At 41.6% G+C, this 23232-nt stretch overlaps 1 pseudogene; it reads right to left on the reverse strand.

Moving 5' to 3' along the window:
• Window positions 1-3118: 3118 nt before the first annotated feature.
• LOC101428914 (DDRGK domain-containing protein 1 pseudogene) lies at window positions 3119-12841 on the reverse strand (annotated as a pseudogene).
• Between the last annotated feature and the right edge of the window lie 10391 nt (window positions 12842-23232).

Consider the following 23232-nt stretch of genomic DNA (forward strand, 5'->3'; position numbering starts at 1 on the left):
AGAAAATAGAATATATATGCAATGGAATATTATTGGGGCATAAAAGGAAAAGTGTATGTTTCCACTTATATGAAATATCTAGAATAAAGATATTTATAGAATCAGAAAGGAGATTAGAGGTTATCAGGGGCTGGGAGCCGGGAGGGGAATGCAGAGCTATTGCTTAATGGGTACAGAGTTTCTGTTTTAGATGATGAAAATGATTTGGTAATGGATGGTGTTGATGTTAGCACAATATTATAAATGTAATTTATGGGAAGTGGATATGGCTCAAGCAACTGGGCTCCTGTCTACCACATAGGAGGTCCAGGCTTTGATTTTCCTGGTGAAGGCAAGTGGGCCTGTGTAGAGTGCTGGCCCGTGCAGGAGAGCTGACCCATGCAGGAGTGCTGACCCACTCAGGAGTGCTGGCCCATCTGGAGAGCTCAGGCAGCAAGATGATGCAACAACAAAGAAAGAGACACAGAGGAGAGACAATAAGAGATGCAGTAGACCAGGGAGCTGAGATGGTGCAAGCAATTGAGCACCTCTTTCCCACTACGGAAGGTCCCAGGATCGGTTCCCAGTGCTGCCTAAAAGAGAAAGACGAGATGAAAAGACAAGTACACACAGAAGAACACATAGTGAATGGACACAGAGAGCAGACAGCGAGCATAAACAATGGCAGGGGGGATAAATAAATAAATAAATACGTAATTTATGCCACTGAATTGTACAATTAAAATGTTTAAAATGGCAAATTTTATGTTATATATATGCTACCACAATTAAAAAAGAAATCACATCAAATTACTAGAGACTTGGAGATTCAGGTCACTTTTCATTTGTTAACTCTTCAGGGAGTTTACCAGAAATGCATACTATTTTAGTCTGCTAGGCTGCCAAAATGCAATATACCAGAAATGAGTTGGTTTTTATAACAGGAATTTATTTGTTTACAAGCTTACAGTTCTGAGGTCGTGAATATGTCCAAATCAAGGCACCATCAGGAGATATTCTCTCTCCTATCCGGGTCCCCTCTCTCACAAGGCAAGGCACATAGCAGCATCTGCTTGTCTTTCCCCTCTCTTCTGGTTTCATCACTTTCAGTTTCTTGGTTTAGTGGCTTTCTGTCTAAACTCTTGTAGCTTGCTCTCTGTGCTTTGTGGGATTTTCTCTGTCTCTTTATATATTCATCCCAATTCTAAAGGACTCCAGTAAGAAGAATAAGACCTAACCTGGGTCACACCCTACTGAACTAACCCATAAGAAGGTCCCACTCACCACAGGTTTACACCCACAGGAATAGATTAGCCCTAAGAACATGATTTTCTGGGGTCCATAAAAACCTCAAACTACCAACTTACATAGAAATGCTTCCTGTTTGTAACCTGACTTTCCCTTCCCACCCAGAACACCAATATCCAGCAGTTTCCAGCCCTCAAAAGATGGATATTCAGTAAGTACAGGTTGAGTTGAATTGATTTGAAACAAAAGCTAACTTCATTTAAGGGTATCTCTCATGGCATAGAGATTTGAGTAGAAGTAGTTCAAAGGCCTAGAGATCCCAGCTTACGTGGATGCCTAAATTATGATGTGCCATGTAGATTGACTTGTTTTTGCTGATGGTCCTTTAAACTTTTCCTTATAATTTTAGGTTTATTGTTTCTCAGCCCTTACTACCCAGAAAATTTTAACCTACTGCCAAAAAAAAAAAAAAAAAAATCTTGTCCCTTCTAATTTTCCATTTACCCATTGGTTCTCAAATAAATGTATGTTCAACAAATTTTATGCCAATGTTGATTCTCCTGTGACAAGGAAGCATTTATCCACTTTTTCCCTTATACTGTTTTCTTCAGCAGCAGGGATACTATTTATTCGTACATACAATTGTAAACCTGAAAGGGAGTCCAGAGAAAATCTAGTCCAGGACTTCATATAGTTAAAGAAAGTAAGGCTTGGGAGTTTAGTGACTTTACCTAGCTCCCTTAGCTAGTTAGCGGCAAGAACAGTTAGAACTCAGTTCTTTTGGTTCACCCAACTAAATAGCTTCAATAAAACTACCATGACTAAACTACCATAAGCATATTATTCCAAATTTTAAGTGGAAATTTCCCATTCCAAACACTGTTATTGTAGAACATCCTTTCATTTTTAATTAAATTGTCATTGTAATTATTTTGCTTAGTTTATAGTAATCTTTTTTTAAAGATTTTTTAAAAAATTTATTTCTCTCCCCTTCCCCATTCCACCCCCCCAGTTGTCTGCTCTCTGTGCCCATTCACTACGTGTTCTTCTATGTCCGACTGTATTCTTGTCAGGGCCACCCAGAATCTGCGTCTCTTTTTGTTCCATCATCTTGTTGCATCAGCTTTCCCTGTGTGCGGTGCCATTCCTGGACAGGTTGCACTTTTTTTCATGTTGGGCGGCTCTCCTTATGGGGCACATTCCTTGCATGTGGGGCTCCCCTATGTGGAGGACACTCCTGTGTGGCCTGGGACTCCTTGCGCACATCAGCACTGCGCGTGGGCCAGCTCATCACATGGATCAGGAGGCCTGGGGTTTGAACCTTCGACTTGCCGTGTGGTAGACCAATGCCCTATCCCTTGGGCCAAATCCGCTCCCCCCTCCCTGTATTTTAATTCCTGGACATCTATATTTGTCTTCTTTAAACTACTATAAAGTGTACTAGTTAAGAGCTTGGACTCCAGAGTAGACTGGCAGGGTTCAAACAATAGCACTGCCACTTACTAGTTCCATAAACATGGTCAAACTACTTAGCCACTCTGAACCTCAGTTTCTTCATCTGTAAAACAGGGATAATTATAGTACTTAACTCGGAAACTTGTGTTTAGGTTTAAATGAACCTTATATGAAATTGGAACTTTGCCCAATACACGGTTAGTGCTCAATAACCATTAGCTTTTATTATTTAAAAGAAGTCTAGACTCTACAATTTCGACTATGAAGAACTCTGTTTTCAGAGATAAGGAAAGTATTGCTACTTTGATACAGGATGACCTGTTCTATTTTTTTTTTTCCCAGCAGAGCACTGCCTTTAATCGGCCACTCCCGGAGCACCCCCACGGGGGGCCTGGCCTGCTCCAAGTGCAAACCGAACGGCTGGGTCAGGCTGGGGTCAGGCTGGGGCCTGTGCGGGGAGGGGGGGTGGCTCCCGGCCCCAGGCAACGAGGCTGGCCTGGGCTAGCTCCGCGATGGACTCCCGGCCGCACTGCCCGGTGAAGCTGGCCACGGCCGCCAGCTCCTCCGGGGCTATGTAGATAAACTTGCCCCAGTCGTCAATCACACCTGTCAGGCTCCCGTCAGCCAGCAGGTCCTGGATCCGGCTCAGGGCGTCCTGAGTGCGCAGGCCCACCTGGGAAGCCAGGTCTTCCAAGAGCACCAGCTTGGACTGCTCGCTGTAGCTGATGAACTCAGTCCGGAAACTGGGGGACTGCTGCTCCGTGGCGCTCTGCCTGCGCCCTCCTCCTCCACCACAAAGGCCTCCTTCAGCCGCAGATATTCCTCGTGCTCCCGCCGGGCCTGCTCGTCCCGGGCCTTCCTCTCCTCGTCCTCCTTCTGTCCCTCCTGCTCCTCCTTCCTCCACTCGGCCTCACGCTGGGCCTCGACGCGCTTCCGCTCCTCCCTCGGCCTCCTCCGCCTCGCGCTGGGCTTTTCGCCCGGCTTCTCCTCCAGCTTCCGTAGTTTCTTGGCTCCAATCTTCCCTGACGGGAGAGTTTCCACCGGCTTCTCGACGCCCTCCTCCTCCTGGCCTGGGATGACCGCCTCCTCCTCGTTCTCCTCCTCCTCGGGCCGAGCCACCCGCTGGGCTCGACGCTGGGCCCGCAGGCGGCTGCCCAGGTTCCTCCGGCGCCCGGGCCTGACCTCAGCTCTCTGCTCTCCCGGCTCCGGCCTGCTCCCACCGGCGCCTCGTGCGGTGGCTCGCAGTCAGCTGCTGCCTCCCGGCCCCGGAAGTGAGTCAGAAAGAGAATAAGGCCCACTAGCAGCGCCGCCGCCGCCAGGTACGCCACGGGGGCCACCACGACTGCAGCTCCGACGCAACCAGCACGTCCACGCTAAGGCCTGGGACCCCCCCCAAGGCCCCGCCCAGCGCGCATGTTCTACTTCTCAATACCAGCCCCTGACACTTTAGTGCATCTCTTCTCCACAGAGAACATTAACCAAATACGTTGATTTACAATGTGCCAATCCACTCATGCCATTAGTTCGGCCCTGTGCACCCCTCGGCTTGGAATCTCTGGACAGTTTTTGGAGATTCCAGAATTCACTTTCTAGTTTCAGTTTGTCTAGAATGGCCCTTGAGAGAACAAAATGTGTCAGTAAGAAGCCTGAGAACCAGAGCTCTGTATTCCTATTGCCTTAAGATTCCCTGGACCAAGAAATGTCCAAATAATTTGTAAACACTTTAAGACAATTCAAAATGATCCACTTAGAGTTGCCTGCCTGGATTGTGACTGAAAGTAAAAGCTTATAAGTTATTGTATTATTTTGTTTTAAAAATAAGGCATTTAAGGAAAGAAAATTAATAGAATCTATAAGTTGAGGTCAGAAAGACCAAATTTGGCAAGATTTCTATATTAATCTTATTGCTACTGTAAAAAATTACCACAAATTTAGTGGCTTAAAACATCATAATTTTATTAATTTACAGTTTTGGAGGTCAGAAGTCTGAAATGGGTCTCACATGGCAAAAATCAAGATATCAGCAGGGCTACTTTCTTTTTCTATCTTTTTAAAAAAAAATTAGCAAAGTTTTAGGTTTACAGAAAAATCATGCATAAAATGCAAAATTCCCATATACCACCATATGTTTTTTTTTTTTTTTTTTTTAAATTTTTTTATTTTTTATTGACTTTGTAATAATATTACATTAAAAATATATATGTGAGGTCCCATTCAACCCCACCCCCCCACCCCCCCTCTCCTCCCCCCCAACAACACTCGTTCCCATCATCATGACACATCCATTGGATTTGGTAAGTACATCTTTGGGCACCTCTGCACCTCATATACATTGGTTCACATCATGGCCCATACTCTCCTCTATTCCATCATGTAGGCCCTGTGAGGATTTACAATGTCCAGTGATTACCTCTGAAGCACCATCCAGGGCAGCTCCATGTCCCGAAGACGCCTCCACCTCTCATCTCTTCCTGCCTTTCCCCATACCCTTTGTCCATTATGTCAACTTTTCCCAATCCAATGCCACCTCTTCTATGTGGACACTGGATTGGTTGTGTCCATTGCACCTTTATGTCAAGAGGAGGCTCAGATTCCACCTGGATGCTGGATGCAATCCTCCCATTTTCAGTTGTAATCACTCTAGGTTCCATGGTGTGGTGGTTGTCCTTCTTCACCTCCATCTTAGCTGAGTGTGGTAAGTCCAATAAATCAGAATGTAGGTGCTGGAGTCTGTTGAGGCTCAGGATCTGGCTATCACATTGTCAGTCCAGAGATTCAAATCCCCTAAATAAATCTTAAACCCCAACATTAACTGCACCTCCAGCACATTAGCATGAAAGTCTTATGAAGGGAGATCCCATCTGAGTCCAGATTCATCACACATAAACACCATTTCCAAAGAGGGGCCATCTGCCCTGGTAGTTAACCCCATCGGCCATGACCATAACTCCCATGGGTCTCTTTAGCCCTCAAAGGAACCAATATCTGGGGGTTGTATCTGCTTTATCTGTCTCTCTGACTCTGCTCAGTTGTGCATGAGGGCAAACCTTCTGCCAGCCTCCAGACTCTTTTTTAGAAACTCGTAGCCATATAAACTCATTTCTCCTTTCCATTTCCCCCTTACTTTAGGTCAAACAGCATTTTAAAGTCATGGTATTTTATGTAGACATGGATATTCTGCTGATCCGCATTGAACCTTCCGTATAAGGTCATTTTCCAGTTGCATCATCAGTTGGTAGTTGATAGTGGTCCCTCGTTGCCAGGGAGGCTCATCCCCGGGTGTCATGTCCCACGCTGGGGGGAAGGCATTGCATTTACATGCTGAGTTTGGCTTCGAGACTGGCCACATTTGAGTAACATGAAGGCTGACAGAAGGAAATTCCCAGGCACAAAGTTGCTCTAGGCCTTGTTATTATTTTGGGTTTATCAGCTCACAAGCATAGTCATTAGTATCAGGGGCTCACTGTTGAACCCTCACTCCCTCCCGGTCCCCACCACTGTACCTGGGAGACTGTCGCTGCTCCCCTAGGGACCACGACAGAGCACCACTGGCCAGGAACCCAGTACCCCCCCTACTGTGGTTTTTAATTGTTGCCACTATGAGTATATCCAAACATTACCATGCACCCTGGACATATGTTCTGTACAGCTCCCTGTCAGTCATATATCACCTGTCATTGGTATCCCATACCAGTATCCCTCCATTGCCATTGTTGAAACACTCTGTGATCCAGAACTCCCCGAAATTTGAAGCCCAATATAATGTCATGGTCCCTTACTAGGGAATGGCATATAGCGATGAGTTTAAACCACCATATGTTAATACCTTGCATTAGTGTGGTACAATTGTATAATTATACTATTAACTATAGTCCATGGTTTATATTAGGATTCACTGCTTATATTGTATAGTCCTACAGTTTTTTAAAATTTTATATTCTAGTAACAAATATACAACCTGCAATTTCCCCCTTATTCACATCAAAATACATAATTCAGTGCTATGCTATTAATTACTTTGACAATGTAGTGTGTCTATTGCCATTATCCATTACCAAAATCCAAAGTTGGTTCATTGAAGAGATGAATAAGTTTAGCTTTTAGCTAGACGACTGATAAAGAAAAAGCAGAGCAAGTTGGCCCACAACAGTTCCTGCTCTCCTCCCTGCTGAGCCTTGAGTGGAATCAAAGCCATGCCCAGCCAAGGGAGGAGGGTTGTTTCAAGGTGGGTGTGGATCTCCTTAACTCCTTCTGTCATCACCTACATGGTTTCAACCCCAAAGCTAGCTCAGGACCAAGGACAGGAGCTCCCAACCCCCAACTCCCAACTCCCAACTCCCATCAGCAATGAGTGATGCTTTATCCAATCAGTTGAATGCCTTAAAAGGGGAAGTAATTTCAGCATGGAGTAAGAATTTCCCAGCTTGTCTTTGGACAGCCAATGGAACTTTCCAAGAACCTTCATTGGACTTTCATCAGAACCCCTGGTTGCAGCCTGCCTGCGGAACGTGGACTTGTGCATCCCCAAGATCACATGAGAGACTCTTATAAAATTGCCTACTATTGACAGATATCTCCTGTTGATTCTGTTTCCTTAGAGAACTCTAACTAATACACCTACTGAAGTAAAACGGGCTATATGAGGATACTATGAACAACTGTATGTCAACAAATTAGATAACCTAGAGGAAATAGAGAAATTCCTAGAAATATGCTGTATTAGTCAGGTTTTTTTGGAAACAGAATCAACAGGAGATATCTGTAAATAATATGAGATTTATAAGATTCTCTCACATGACCATGGAGAGGCACAAGACCAGGTTCCGCAGGGAGGCTGCAAACCAGGGGCTGTGATGAATTCCAATGAAGGTACTTAATGAGTTTCTGGGAGACTTTGGCTGTCCAAAGGTGAGCTGGGAAATTCTCCCTAAATGCTGAAATCACTTCCCCTTTTAAGGCATTCAACTGATTGGATAAAGTGTCACTCATTGTTGATGGCAATCTCCCTGGTCAATGCAGATGTAATCACTCATCTATGCAGTAAACTCACTGATCACTATAGACCATAATTGTCCTTATATTACAGTTAGCCCAGTGCTTGCTTCACCAACAACTGGGTACTATTACCTGGCTGAGTTGATGCTTTAGCCAAACCATCACAGTGCTTTCGTATCTGGAGAGTGGGAAAGTGCTTTTGTAATTACCAAAATGCTGGAATGGTTTTATAAATGGCTACAGGGTATTTTTTGGAGCAATTATGAAATGCTTGATAGGAAAGGCCTAGATTGCTTTGTAGAGACTGTTGACAGGAATATGAATGCTAAAGAAACTTTTTATGATGAAACAATTATTGGAAACTGGAGGAATGGTGATTCATGTTTTAAAGTTGCAGAAAACTTATCAAGATTTACTCCTGATGTTATATGGAAGGCAGAATTTGAAAATGGTGAGCCTGAGCATTTAGATGAAGAGCTTCCCAAAGTAAACTCAGAGAATGCGGCTTGGCTTCTTGCAGCTTAGCAGAATGCTAGACAAGAGAGATAAGGTGAGGACTGAACTGTTGGGCACAAAGAAAACAGAAACTGATTCTGGAACTTCCAACTCTTTAGAATCAAGCCCAGAAGAAAGTGCCCATTGGAGGACTTAACTAAACTTGGAAATTGTAAATCAGGATTGAAGATGCAGTTATCTCAGAAATACTTGTGAAAAGTCTTACTGTCTGATGGGTTGGACCCCTGCTTCTTGCATGCTAAACCAACAAGCTTTTTGAGAGAGCTGTATGAACAAAACTACTGTCAGCTTGGACTAAAAGGGACATGGAAAGGAGAGATTGAAGGAGAAATAACTTTAAGAAGAAAACCATGGAAGGTGAGATCTGGAATTAAGAAATCTCCTCAAGCCAAGAGAGGAAGCCTGCCATGTGTACAGAGAGGGTGAGTTTGCCCAGGCAGTGAAAAGGTTGGATGTTCTCACCCAATGTTTGGGGAGAGTTTTGCCACCCCAGTGTACAAAGAAGGTGGAGCACATTCCCCAAGGATTAGAGAGATAAGGTCATCATCCCATAGGTCTGAGAGGGGTGGATCTGCCCCCTTCCCCCCATGAATTAGGGAAGATCCGGTGGTCAACTTGTTGTTCTGAGAGATTTAGCCTGTATGCCAAAGGTTAGGGAGGATGTTGTCTTCACTTCACTGTACTAGGGAGATTAGGACTCTAATCCAAAGATTGGGTAAAATGTGGCAATCATCCCATTGCTCTTGGAGGGTAAGGTCTAGAGCTTTGTCAACACCCAGATGCTTGATGTGGGTGGAACCAAGAAATGGCTGTTGGGCAAGTCTATGGAAAGGGTGGGTCCCCATGAGGCTACAGGGAGAAGAGGCCATTGTCTTAAGAATGACCCTCAGGCACTCAACATCTAATAAAGTATGTCCTGCAAGTTTATTGAATTATAGAGGACCCATGACTCAGGTTTCCCTCCCAATTTCTCCTTACGATAATGAAAATGTTTATTCTTTGTCCATTTGTGTATTGGAAGCAGATAAATAGTTTTGTAAGTTTCAGAGATCCACAGCAGGCCTTTGTCCCAAGACAAACTGTATTTCTTTAAACTGATCATGATGATTTTGTACTTAGTATTATTACTGAAATAAGGATTTTTGAATATTTTAATGTCTTTTTGGGATTCAGAGGGTGGAGTATGGCAGTTTGATATTGTTTATGAATTCCAAAAATAGATATTGGATTATGTTTATAAACTGGTCTGTCCTTCCAGGCATATTAGATTTATTGGACTCAAAGGTTTCACTTTTACTTGATTGAATAATGATTAAGGCTTTGACTGGGCCATGTCAGTAGGATATTGCATCCCTAACCCCTTGGTGGGCAGGAACACACAGAGAAACTGCACCACAGAGAAGCGAGTTTGGAGTTTTAATGCCGGAGCCCAGGAAATAAGCACACAGAGGAGCAGAGAGAAGGCTGGATTAGACAGGGCAGAAATCCTGGGAAGAGAGACAAGCCATTCACCTGATGATTTACAGTTTGCCTTGTGGAGAAAGCAGAGCAGCTGAGCCTGGAGATAAGAAAGCCCTGTGAAGAGAGGAACTCAGGAAGCCTGAACCCCTGCAGATGTTGGCAGCCATCTTGCTCCAACACATGGCAATAGGCTTTGGTGAGGGAAGTAACTTACGTTTTATGGCCTGGTAACTGTAAAACTTCTACCCCAAATAAATGCCCTTTATAAAAGCCTACTGATGAAAGAATTTGGTGATGTGGGAGGAGTGGGGGGCGGGGAGTGAAGAGTGGGGGTTTATGGGATCCTTTTATATTTTCTAATGTAACATTTTGTATGATCTATGTATCTTGAAAAAAAATGGTTTTAATCTGTTAAAAATAAAAGCTTACAGATTTCTGATATTTTGCATCAGCACCCCTTTGGCTGACTAATACATACACAAACTACCTACACTAACTCAAGAAGAAATAGAAGATCCCAATAAACCAGTAACTAGTAAAGAGTTGAATCAAAAACCTCCCAATGAAGAAAAGCCCAGGATGAGATGACTTCACAGGTGAATTTTATCAAACATTACACAAAGATTGAACACCAATCCTTCTCAGACTCTTCCAAAAAATTGAAGAGGAAGGAACACTTCCTAACTCATTCTACCAGGTTAGTATTACCCTCATAGTGGAGCAGGATAAATGTACCACAAGAAAACTACAGACCAATATCTCTTAAGAATATAGGTGCAATGCTCCCAGAGCCTGCCTGTGTGGAATATGAATGTGTTCATGTGGTCATGGAGTGTTATTTCAGTGGGTCTTGCTGTTTCTCTACTAAGAACTCTTTTTAAATGTGATTTGTTTCAATGTGGCACTTTTTACAACAAAACTACAGTTGAAAAGTTCCAAACTGTATATATGGTATGAAGCCTGTCCTCAATGTGTTTCTCATATCCATGTGGAATTTCATATCTTGCAGTGTGTCCTGTAAATAAAGATTAAATTCCAAATATATATACAGAATTCCCATACTGAGGAGTCCTGCTACATTCTCTAAAAGAGTGGCAAGAATCTCTAGCGTACATGGGCAGTGCCTAGTGAAAGAGGACAGACTAACATACCGGGCCCTTGATGTTAATGCTTGTACTTATGAACCTTATTTTGTTGTTTGTTTTGATTTTCATTTTTTTAATCTTACATCTGGTATATTTTTTCCACACCCTGCCCTATTTTTTTAAAAAAACAAATCCATTCTATTGGTACATATTAATAAAACATACAATGCATCCAAAGTATACAATCAATGGTATTTGGTATAATCACATAGTTGTGCATTCATCACTTCAATCATTATGAAAGCATTTTCATTATTTCAATAATAATAATGATAAACAAAAAGCAGACAACCAAACAAGGAAATTCCTCCTCTCTCAATCTCTGTTTCCCATGCTGTACATAGCTGCTATTTCTGGCTATTCTTGTACAATTATTTATTTGTTTATTAAGCAGTTTTATTGTGATATATTTATATTCCTTATGATTATCCAAAATGTACAATCAAAGGCTTTTTTTAGTTGTTAAAAAGACTTTTATTATAAAATTATAAAATAAATAGAAAAATAGATTGAAAGAAATTACAAATTTTAAAAGAGAGTGCAAGACCAGGTTAGATTCAGTATAGTCAATTATAAGAAATAGACAGTATAGCAACAAATATTTATAACTGTAAATAATAATTCTAATATAATAGAAATTAATTATAGAATAATTCTGATTTTTATATTACAGCTCTATTGGACATAATCTCTAAAAATGAAATAAATTATTGGTATGATTATTTAATTACTATTTGAGCCATTGTTCTTTCTGGATAATCAAATTCCTATTTAGGAATTCTTCACATCTTATTGGAATGAATTACAGCAGATAACAATATGCCAACTCAGGGAAGCAGATATGGCTCAACAGATAGAGCATCTGCCTACCATATAGGAGGTCCAGGGTTCGAACCCAGGACCTCCCGGCCTGTGTGTTGAGCTGGCCCATGTGCAGTGCTGATGTGCACAAGGAGTGCCCTGACACACAGAGGTGTCCCCCACGTGGGGGAGCCCCACATGCAAGGAGTGCGACCGGCAAGGAGAGCCGCCCTGCACAAAAAAAGTGCAGCCTGCCCGGGAGTGACACTGCACACACGGAGAGCTGACGCAGCAAGATGATGTAACAAAAAGAGGCACAGATTGCCGGTGCCATTGACAAAAATACAAGCGGACATAGCAGAACACAAAGCGAATGGACACAGAGCAGACAGTGGGCAGGGGTGGGAGGGAGAGAAAATAAATCTTAAAAAAAAATATGCCAACTCATAATTTTATGTGGCAGAAAAATTCAAAATCTTTTTCAACAGTAGTTATGCTTAATCATTATTGACCCAGATGGATTATTTTAATTAATGAGTACACATCAGAAAGGGTTAAAGAAAAATGAAGTATCCAAAAATATCTCTTCTCCAATCCTCCTCAATTATTTTGTATGAAGAAACTTACAGAATACTGATCACAGGAACCATTTGGTAGTTGCACTGAGTAATTATTGTTCATATACTATAGTAGTGTTATTTTACATTTATCTGGTCTACTCCAGCTCTTTTTTAGTTACTGTTTGTATGGAATACCCTTTTCCAACCTTTCACTTTTAACCTCTTTGTGTCCTTACATCTGAGGTGGGTCTCTTGTAGACAACATACGGGCAGTTTTTTTTTTTTTTGTTCTATCAGTCTATGTCTTTTGATTGGGAAGTTCAACCCACTAACATTCAGTGTTACTACTGTAAAGTCATTACTCACTTCATCCATTTTGTCCTTCAGTTCTCTGTTGTCAAACCGTTCTATTGTCTGTCTTCTTATTCTTTAGTTTACCCTTCCTAATAACCTTAATTTCTAAACTCTTCTCCAAATCTCTCACCCTTGTTTTTTTTCCTTTCAGGCTTCAGCACCCCCTTTAGTTTCTCTTGTAAATCTGGTCTTTTGATAACATATTCCATCAGTTTTTGTTTGTCTATGAAGACTTTGAACTCACCCTCATTTCTGAAGGACAGCTTTGCCGCAGTTTTTCTCTTTCAGTACCTTAATTACATCATAGCGCTTTCTTCTCTCCTCCATGGTTTCTGATGAAAGGTCTGCACTTAATCTTTTCAAGTTTCCCTTGTATGTGATGCTTTACTTTTCTCTTGCTGCTTTCAAAATCCTCTCTTTATCTCTATATTTGTCATTCTGAATAGTAGGTGTCTTGGGGTAGGTCTATTCAGATTTATTCTGTTTGGGGTGTGTTGTTCTTCTTGGATATTGATATTTATGTCCTTCATAAGGGTTGGGAAGTTTTCAGTCATTATTCCTCAAATATTCTTTCTGTCCCTTTTCTATTCTTTTCTCTTGGGACACCAATAAAGTGAATGTGCATTTTGCATTGTCTCAATTCCCTGAGACTCTTCTATTTTTTCTATTCTCTTCTCTTTCTGTTCTTCTGTCTTTTCCAGTTCAGTTATTCTTATAAAATTGAAACTTGGCCTATATAATATATATTGCCTAAGAGTTACCTCCTGAAAGCCTCCTTATCCCTCAAATGTGGCCTCTCTCTAAGCCAAACTCAGCATATAGGCTCACTGCCTTCCCCCAGTGCGGACCATAAGCCCTAGGGATGGGCTTCCCTGGCTCTGAGGGATTATTACCAAGTGCCAACTACTGAGGCATTTAGAAAAAAGATCTTGGCCAAAAGGGGGAAATACTAAATACATGTAAGTTTTTCATGGTTAAGAGATTTCAAGAGTAGGGAGGTCATTCCAGAGGTACACTTATTCACACCTCAGGAGGATCTCACTGACTGCAACAGTATACAATGCCTCCAGCAGAGGTGCTCCTGAGGGCTCTGGAGACATTTGGACACTACAGACAGTATAGGCAGGGCAGACAACCTTAGGAAATCGGCACCCCATCGATGGGCCTTACCTTGGAATATATGATAACCTATCTGTCCAAGGTCAGAGAGTTATGCTCACTTATAATTTTCCTACACATGCTTCTTCTGTCCCTTTTATTTGAACCTATAATTAGCACTACACCCATTACATATATGTCCCAGAGACTTAAATCTTTAGTCTGTTCATATGCTGGTTGAGCCCTGAATTTCAGCAGAGTTACTGAAGCCAACACCTACTCTCAAGTTCATCAGACTCACCCAGGAAAACTATCAAAAGGATGATAAAGGAGAACTCCTATCCCCCAAAATAGAGACCATCTATAACTGCAAGCAAGACATTTCCATGCATCTGCCCCATGGGATCTAAGCCTCTTCTCAATTGGAAGCAGAGTGGGCATCAACATCCCCAAACCCTCAAGATTAAGGAATGAACAAGCATAAGGGAGAATGCAACTATAAACTAAAGCAGACATTCTTATTCTAGTAATGGAAGAACTTGTAACATTGATATAAAGGCAATGGTCACCACAGGTTCTGAGGGGAGGGTGAGGGAAGAATATGTGTAATATGGGACATTTTGGGGACTTTGGAATTATTCTGTATAACACTACAATGACAGATTCAGGCCTTTATACATTTTGTCCAAACCTATAAAATTGTTCTGTGAAAAGTGTAAATCATAGTGTAAACTATAGACCATGGTTAGTAGCAATGTTTCGCCATGTGTTCATCAATTGTGGCAAATGTATAACACTAATGAAAGATGTTGTTAATGGGGGGGAAGTGTGGGAGGCAGTGGGGAGATAAATGGGAATCCCCTATATTTTTTACATAACTTTTAAGTTATCTAAAACTTCTTTAAAATAAAGAAAAAAAACAAACTCAGAGCAGATCTATGATTCAATAAAGTTGAGAAAAAGAACTAAAAAAAAAAAATGGGGCAAGAAGCTGTGTCTATCAAACATATTGGCAATTTCTAACCAAAGGCAATCTAGAATTTTAATGTTATTGATGGGAAACATTCCTAATAGACAAAAATTACTCATCTTAGGAATGCTCTCCCAAACAGGATATCCCAGACCAGTCACTTGCCTATTTCAAATGATGCTAAGTATATTTAAAAATTGCAGTATTTTAAAATATTTTCATTAAATGATTCTTTTTTTAAGATTTATTTTGTTTGTTTATCTCTCCCCTTGCTGTCTGTACCCACTGTCTGCCCTTTGTATCCATTTGCTGTGTGCTCTCTGTGTCTGCTTGTCTTTTCTTCTTGTCTTCTCTTTAGGAGGCACCAGCCACTGATCCTGGGACCTCCAATGTGGGAGAGAGGCACTCAATTGCTTGAGTCACCTCAGCTCCCTGGTTTGCTATGTCTCTCATTGTAGCTCCTCTTTGTCTCTTTTGTTGCACCAGCTTGCCCCATGGGCCAGCTTGCCTTCACCAGGAGGTCCCGGAAAACAAACCCAGGACCTCCCATATGGTAGATGGCAGCCCAATCACTTGAGCCACATCTGCTTCCCTAAATGATTCTTTTCAAAAGGCAAATGAAAAGCTCATGAGATGTCTATCTTTTTTGTATTTCTATGTTTCTATGTCTGATTAATAGCTTAAATTTTAAAATTTAAAGTATAAATTCTCTCTCTTTCTTAAAAAAAGAAAAGAATATATGTGCAAAAGTTCTGCTTGTAGGGTTGGTCTACAACTTTTTTTTTTTAAGGAAGTACCGGAATTTGAACCCAGGGCCTGGTACATGGGAAGTAGGTACTCAACCACTAAGCTACATCCACTCCCCAATAACAGTTGGTTTTTTTCATTTGTGTGTGTGTGTGTGTTTAGAAGGTACCATCTGAAAAACAAATATCCACCAGCTTTTGTTTTTCTGGAAATATCTTAATCTCTCCCTCATTTTTGAAAGAAAATCTTGCCAGATATAAAATTCCTGGTTGGCAATTGTTTTCTTTCAGCACTTTACATAGTTCACATCACTGCCTTCTTGCCTCCATGGCTTCTGATAAGAATTCAGCAATTAATCTTATTGGGATTCCCTTGCACATAACTAATTGCTTTTCTCTTGCAGCTTTCAGAACTCTCTCTTTGTCCTTGGCATTGGACAGTGTGGTGGTTTGGAGCTTTATATACTCCAGAAAAACATATTCTTAAATTTAATCTGTACCTGTCAGTGTGGACCCATTGTAGGTAGATCTTTTGGATGAGGTTAGTTCAGCTAAGGTGTGGTCCACTTCAATCAGGTTGGGACTTAATCCTATTACTGGCGTCCCTTATAAATGGAATGAACTTCAGACTGAAAGAAAGAAAGCCATAGAGGCAGCAGCCAGAAGCTGAACATCATTAGAACCAAGAGAAGGGAGATGCCACCATGTGCCTTGCCATGTGACAAGATAAGGACTGAGGATCACTTGCAGCCAGCCCCGGAACACCAGTGTTCAGAGGCAAAAACGTGGTTTTGATGATGCTTTTTTAAAAAAAGATTTATTTATTTATTCCCCCCCCCCCATTGTCTGCTTTCTGTGCTTATTCGCTGTGTGTTCTTCTGTGTCCTCTTGTATTGTCATCAGGTGGCACTGGGGATCTGTGTCTCTTTTTGTTGCATCATCTTGCTGTGTCGGCTCTCCATGTGCGTGGCACCACTCCTGTGGTTTCATGCAGGGCAGCTCTCCTTTGTACAGGGGCCACTCCTTGCATGGGGAGCACCCTTATGTGGGGGCATCCCTGCATGGGCCAGCACCCCTTGCACAAGCAGCACTGTGCATGGGCCCACTCACCACACGAGCCAGGAGGCCCTGGGTATCGAACGCTTGGACCTCCTATATGATAGGCAGATGCTCTATCTGTTGAGCCACATCTACTTCCCTGATGATGCCTTGATTTGGATTTTCTCTTAGTCTCAAAACTGTGAGCTAATAAGTTTCCATTGCTTAAGCCAAACACATTGAGGATCATTTTAAAAATGTCATCCAGGGTTTCCAAAGCCTGCTCCTCTCCATTGATGGTTTCTGGATTTTTATCTTATTCCTTTGGATGGGCCATCATTTCCTCTTTCTTTGTCTTGTAATTTTTTATTGCACACTGTACAGTTAACTTTTTAAAGAGCTAATTGGATTTTTATCTCCAGCTAGTGATAGGACAGAGATTATCTTGAATTCCAGATAAAACTAAATAAATCAAAGCAAAAAGCACATTTTGCTATCATTGCAATTTGGCTCAGGTCTGGTAGTCTCCTTCTTTGCTTAGTCTTCCTATCAAGAAGATAAGTCCAAGGCAAATTTGAAGTTGAGGCCCCTCTCTGTCTTCTCTGAGCCTGCAAGCTGCCCCAGAGCAGCCTTCTTTTCTGGTTTGTGCTTGCTAGTGGACTTCGGAATTTCCCTGTTTACAGTTTATAAGAGTTAGAGTGAATGCTCCCTCTACTCCCTTTGAAATAGACTTTTACTCCCTCCTGGATGTTCTCTTATGTGACAAAGCAGATAGTCCTTTGCCCCAGGTCACTTAAACAGAATTGTTTCTCAAACTGTCCAGCTCTCTGCAACTGTTGCTTCTCTGCCCTCAGGACAAATTCTGGGAGGTGAGCCTGAGGCAAGTTTCCTGGCTCATTCCCTTAAACTTCCCCAATAGATGGACACCAACATCCATGTACTTCAGTATACGCACAGGGGCCATTCTTCTCCCTTTGGAAGAGGGTCAGGGGCCCTCGATGGGAGTACAAACTGGTTCTACCCTGTGTCATGGGGGTTGGGGGGGGGAGGAAGGGGCGAGCAAGGATGCGAGGAGATTATTCTATGGATGGCTTTTGAAGCTGTGCTTCCTTAATTTATCACTGTCCCAGTTAATGCACCTTTGTTTTCTGTAGTTTTGAGGAAGGTTACTTTCTGTAAGAGTCCTCTGCTGCTTTTGCCCAATGGGATTTGGAACAATGGCTGCCCTTAAGTCGGCCCTAGGGATCTGAGCTGGTTGGTCAAAAGCAATGAGCAGTGATCAGACCACACACCTCTGGAGTTTGAGGACTAGGTCTTTTATATCCCACACTGTCATTAGCAAGGTGCCACAGGAGTCCAAGGAGCAGTTCCCCACTGCTGCCTACCGTATGCTATTGTATGAGGGACAGTAGCTCCTGCAGGGAGGGTATAAATCATGGTATTTATCAACTTCTTCCTCCTGCTCCTTCCTGGAGGCTGCACTGTGGTCCGTTAGACTTTGGAGTTTCAAAATAGTTGATTCAGAGAGTTCTATCAGTTCATTGGCTGTTTTGGTGGAGGTACTGATTCCTGGAGCTCCCTACTCTAGCATCTTTCCCCAGTCCTCTTTCAGTGCTGCTTTCCTTTCTGAAGGGATAATCTGCTTTCTCACTTTTTCCAGATTTACCTGCATTCATTGACTCATTGTCCACCTTCCATTTTCAAAGACAGCAAAGCAGTCAATGAAGACTTTCTCACATGTTTTCACACTGACACTCACTGTTCTGCTGCCTCCCTCTTCTACCTTTAAAGCACCTTTGTGATTATGTTGAGCCCACCTGGAGAATCCTGGAAAATTTCCTTATTTTTAGGAGAGTTGATTAGCAATCTTAATTCCCCCTTGCTATGTCTATGTAATATAGCATATTCACAGGTTCCAGGGATTAGGAAGTGGACATTTTGGGGGGGGGGGGGCGGGGGGAGGAAGAGGCAATTATTCTGTGTACCACAGTGTTTTCAGACTATTCAGTGACATCCCAGCAGACGTAAGTATTTAGACTCTGCAGCAAGTATGTCCATAGAATAAAAGTGGGTGCATCAGGTTATTATAACTTGATGTCACTAAATCCAGCTAGCTCCTAGAAATCTAATTCTGTTTTCACGTAATCTTTCTATAATAATTTGGCTTCCCACATGTATTTACTGTAGAAAGATAATGTTCTGAGCAGTGAACAAAAGTATTTGGCAATTTGGTAATTATTATTTTCTATATAAATCAATAAATTGATACTGGGTTTTTAATATATGGGTTTCAATGGCCTTGTTTAGTTTCCCTGGCTGCTGAAGCAAATACCATGCAATGGATTAGCTTAAACAATGGTAATTTATTAGTTCACAGTTTTGAGGCTAGGAAAAAGTCCAAATCAAGGTGTTATCAAGGTGATGCTTTCTTCCTGAAGACTGGTGTTCTGGGGCTGGCTTGCTGGTGACCCTCGGTCCTGGGATCCTCTGTCACATGGCAGCCTCTCCTGGCCTCTCTCTTCTGGATTACTTTGACCTTCAGCTTCTTGTTTTCCAAGGCCTATTCTCTATCTGAATTTTATTCTTCTTAAAAGGACTCGAGCAAATAGGACTAAGACTCATCCTGATTGGGTTGGGCCACACCTTAACTGAAGTAACCTCATCAAAAGGTCGTACTTACAATGGGTTCACGCCCCAGGAATGCATTAAGTTTAAGATCATGTTTTTCTAGGGTACATACAGCTCCAAATTACCACTGCTTGATTAATGTGTGTCCACATCTAAGAGATGATCTAGACTTGGTAAAGTGGCAGCTCAAGTTTCTAAGTCTGCAAGAATGAGACCAGGTCCTCAGATCCTGAAGAAGCCTGTCTGTCTCAGTGGCCTTCCCCAGGTGATTGAAATCTGACTTTGATATATTTGTCCCTTCAAACTGAAACTCAGAATATATTTCACCACCTAGTTATGGACTGGCTCCTCTCCTAACCTATTATGGATGTGTAAGGCCTCACAAAAAAATACTTGCCCAGCGCTCCATACACCTGGAGGCAACTCTGATGAGAACCACGATGATTGGCTTAGAGTGATGATTCTTAACCTTTGCTGTAATTTAGCTTTCCCTGGGGAGCTTCTAAAACATTTCAACTCCCAGTAACTACACCCAGACCAAATCTCTTCTGTAGAACAAATACACACACATGTATACATATAAACATATATTTATATGTCTTTGTGCTTATTTATTTATGAGCAAGGAGAAAATTATTTAAGGATATTCATCAAGACATTAAAATGATAATTTCAAAGGGATGGGGTTGGAGGGGATAGAGAAAACAGGGATGCTCTTAGCATGTGGGGTTTTGGGCAAATTTTCCTGGGAGCCCTTTTGTTTAAACAATTTATTTAAAATTGTGCTCCACTAGAAAATGTGAAGCTAAAAATGAAAAGAACAATATATAAACTGTACTCTAGTTTTAAAATTTTTTCTCACTGGAAGGAACATCCATTAACAATTCGGAACCTCCTTCACATATATTCTGTGGCTGAACAAATAAGTAAATGTATGATAGATAATGAGAGCCAAGTTTCTCCCTGTTATTACTGTAAGCTATCTCCAATAGACAGGCCTGGACATTGTAAATCCTCACAGGGCCCACTGGATGGAATGGAGGAGAGTATGGGCCATGATGTGGACCATTGACTATGAGGTGCAGAGGTGCCCAAAGATGTACTTACCAAATCCAATGGATGTGTCATGATGATGGGAACGAGTGTTGCTGGGGTGGGGAGAGGTGGGGTGGGGGGGTGGGGTTGAATGGGACCTCACATATATATTTTTAATGTAATATTATTACAAAGTCAATAAAAAAAAAATAGACAGGCCTGTCAAATCCCACACTGCAAAGGACAAATATGTCTTTTAGTGAGAAGGTGAGAAGGTGATTTATTTTGAGTGCACAAGCAAGGAACTGGGGGACTCTTCCCAAAACCAGTTCTAAGTGAGAATGGGAAGTAGGGTTTTTAAAGGCAGAGGGTAGGGGGAGAAGAAAAACAACCTTTTATTAATTAAAAAAAGTGATGCCAGGGGTCTTGTGAGGAAGGTACATGCAATTTCTCAGTCCTGTGTTGTCTCAAGCACATCTAAGGCCTGGATTTCAGCAGGTACAAGGGCTTCATGGCTCCTTTCTCAGACAACTGCTCAAGATTATCAACCTTTTTGTCTCTGGGGAAAGTTACACATTTACATCATTCTGTCTGATTTGCCTTGAGACATAATCTTATTCCTACAAGCAAAATGGAGACAGTCTGGTTAATATCCCCTAGGGAACTAAATGCAAAGAGTAAATGTTTAAAATTAGATTCATAAAAAACTAGTTCAATTACATTTAGGGTTTTCAAAGCTGCTTAAGGGAAGAAATTTCATTAGGCACATTTTCCAGCTATCACTGTGAGAGAAAGAAAGAAGTTACAATTAAGCAATGGGTTAGGCTTGAACGAACTCTGTGGTATTGGATTAGAGTCAGAGTTGCAGTATATGAACTTTGTTTAGTTTACCATATAATACACGTAGATAAGAAATAATTTTTAAGAAAGAAATAATTATAGATATGTCTATATACATTACAACTAGAATCCACACATATATTCCATTGCTCTGTCAGCTGAGAATGCCAAAAGCAACGACACCTTGGTAGCCATAAGCATGTCCACACCCAGAGCTTAGTTTCTAAAAACCATTCTCCAATAAAAGCAATAGGGCTCCTTGGAGAAATGACTAATTCTAGGGTTGGAGCAGGAAAAATGCAAGATGAGCTCTGAGCATCCTGTAATACCAGCATGTAAGGGAGTGCTTATGAAAACAAAAGGATGGGGGCAGGTCTAAAGACACAGGAGCCAATGTGAATGAGCTCCCAGGGCTAAAGCTGGAACAAGTTAAGCAACAACAAGAAAAACAATGAAGTATTATAGTCCAAAGCATAAAATAAATATAAATGAATCCTCCCTGATAAAAAATATATGATTGGATAAATTGTAAATGGATGAGAAGAGATGAATCTTCCTAACTGAAGAATTCCAAATAATACATGGACAAATCTACACGGATATTCCCCCTCCATGAGGTGGCACTTTAATCCCTCCCTCCTTAGGTAGGGGCTAGATTTATGACTTGCTTCAAAGGAATAGTGTGAGGAAAAGAAATAATAGTAACTTTATAGTGGAGAGAGATGAAAAACTCTACCTTAAGCGAATAATCAAGGTTAACGTCAATAGTGATAAGTCATGTTGATAGTATGCACCTCTGACGTGATGTGATGGGAAGGGCACACTACCTCTGTGGTCTGCCTCCTAAAGATCCAGAACCCCAGTCTGGGTCAAGAGAAAAACATCAGCCAAACTCAAACCGAGGGACATTTTGCAAAATACCTGACCAGTACCCCTCGAAACCATCAAGGTCATCAAAAACAAGAAAAGTCTGAGTGAACACCACAGCCAAGAGAAACCCAAGGATACGTGACTAAATGCAGTGTGGTATCCCAGATCAGCTCCTGGAAAAGAACAAGGGCATTAGTAGACACTAAAAACTGACAATTATTAATCCATCAACTGTAATGAGTGAACTACACTAATGCAAGTTATTAACAGAGGAAGCTGTGTGTGTATATTTGCGTCTGCGTGTGTGTGGTTGGGGACGGGGGTCATACATGGGAACTCTACTTTCTGTGCCTAAAATTGATCTAAAAATAAAATTTACTATTAAAGAGAAAGGGACATTAGTGAAAAAACTGGTGAAAGACAAATAAGTCTGAATTTTAGTTGGTAGTAATGTGCCAACATGAACCTCTTAATTTTGACAAATTACCATTTTAGGTAAGATATTAACATTAGGGGGACCTGTGTGAGAAGTATATATGGAAATTCTCTCCATCTCTGCAAATTTTCTGCAAGTCTAAAATCATTCAAGATAAAAAAATTTATTAGGGAAAAAAAGTACTCCAAAGCTTAAGACCCATGAGGCATAGGCCTGGAGTAGCATCTTTCTCGCTTGAGTCCAAAGGTTGTTCTGGTCTCTATTCACCTGGTTTATAATTGGTTTAGGTTAGGCATGGACATGTGTCAATTTTGGCCAATGTTAGAGACGGTAAGTCTGCTGAGAGCTCCTGGACAAGGACTTCCTTGGTCTCAAACTAAAGCATTTGGAAGAAAAAAAAAAATCATCCATCTTCTACTACTGCTGATTAAGTGGCTTTTTGCCAGAGGTTCTTGAATGGGATTGATTTTGTCCCCCTCTTTGAGGGGGAGTGGCATTCAACAATGTCTGGTACTTTTGATTGTCACATCTGGGCTGGTATGACTGGCTTCTAGTGGGTAGAAGCCAAGGATGCTACAACTTCTTGTAATTCACAAGATGGCTTCCTACCACAAAATGTCAACAGTGCTGAGGTTAGCAAACTCTGCTGTATGAGATAACTGCAGTGTGGCAGACGTCTTATGAGTAGGAGGGCAAGATGGTCAGACTGAGGATGATAACCGAAGGACAGAAAAAGAAAATTGGTTCTTAGTAACAATGCAGTGGAAATAAACACTGAATTAACCAACCTTGGAGCACCTGTCTCCAGACTTTTTGTTAGGTGAAATAATGTGTCCTTTTATTGTTTAAGCAACTTTGAGTTGGCATTTCTAATACCCACAGTTAAAAGCACTGCAATTGACACAGATGGTGGGAGAACAATGAGTAGTACAAAAATCACAGTGGGGCTGTAAGCACAATGTGAGCCAGGGAAGAGAGAAATGCCCTATCTGGCACAAACTCTGATCCCTTTGATGTATTCCATCTGAAATCCTACTTGCTCTAAGGATCCCAAAAA

The sequence above is a fragment of the Dasypus novemcinctus genome, chromosome 11, assembly GCF_030445035.2.
Source record: "Dasypus novemcinctus isolate mDasNov1 chromosome 11, mDasNov1.1.hap2, whole genome shotgun sequence".
Classification (NCBI taxonomy): Eukaryota; Metazoa; Chordata; class Mammalia; order Cingulata; family Dasypodidae; genus Dasypus; species Dasypus novemcinctus.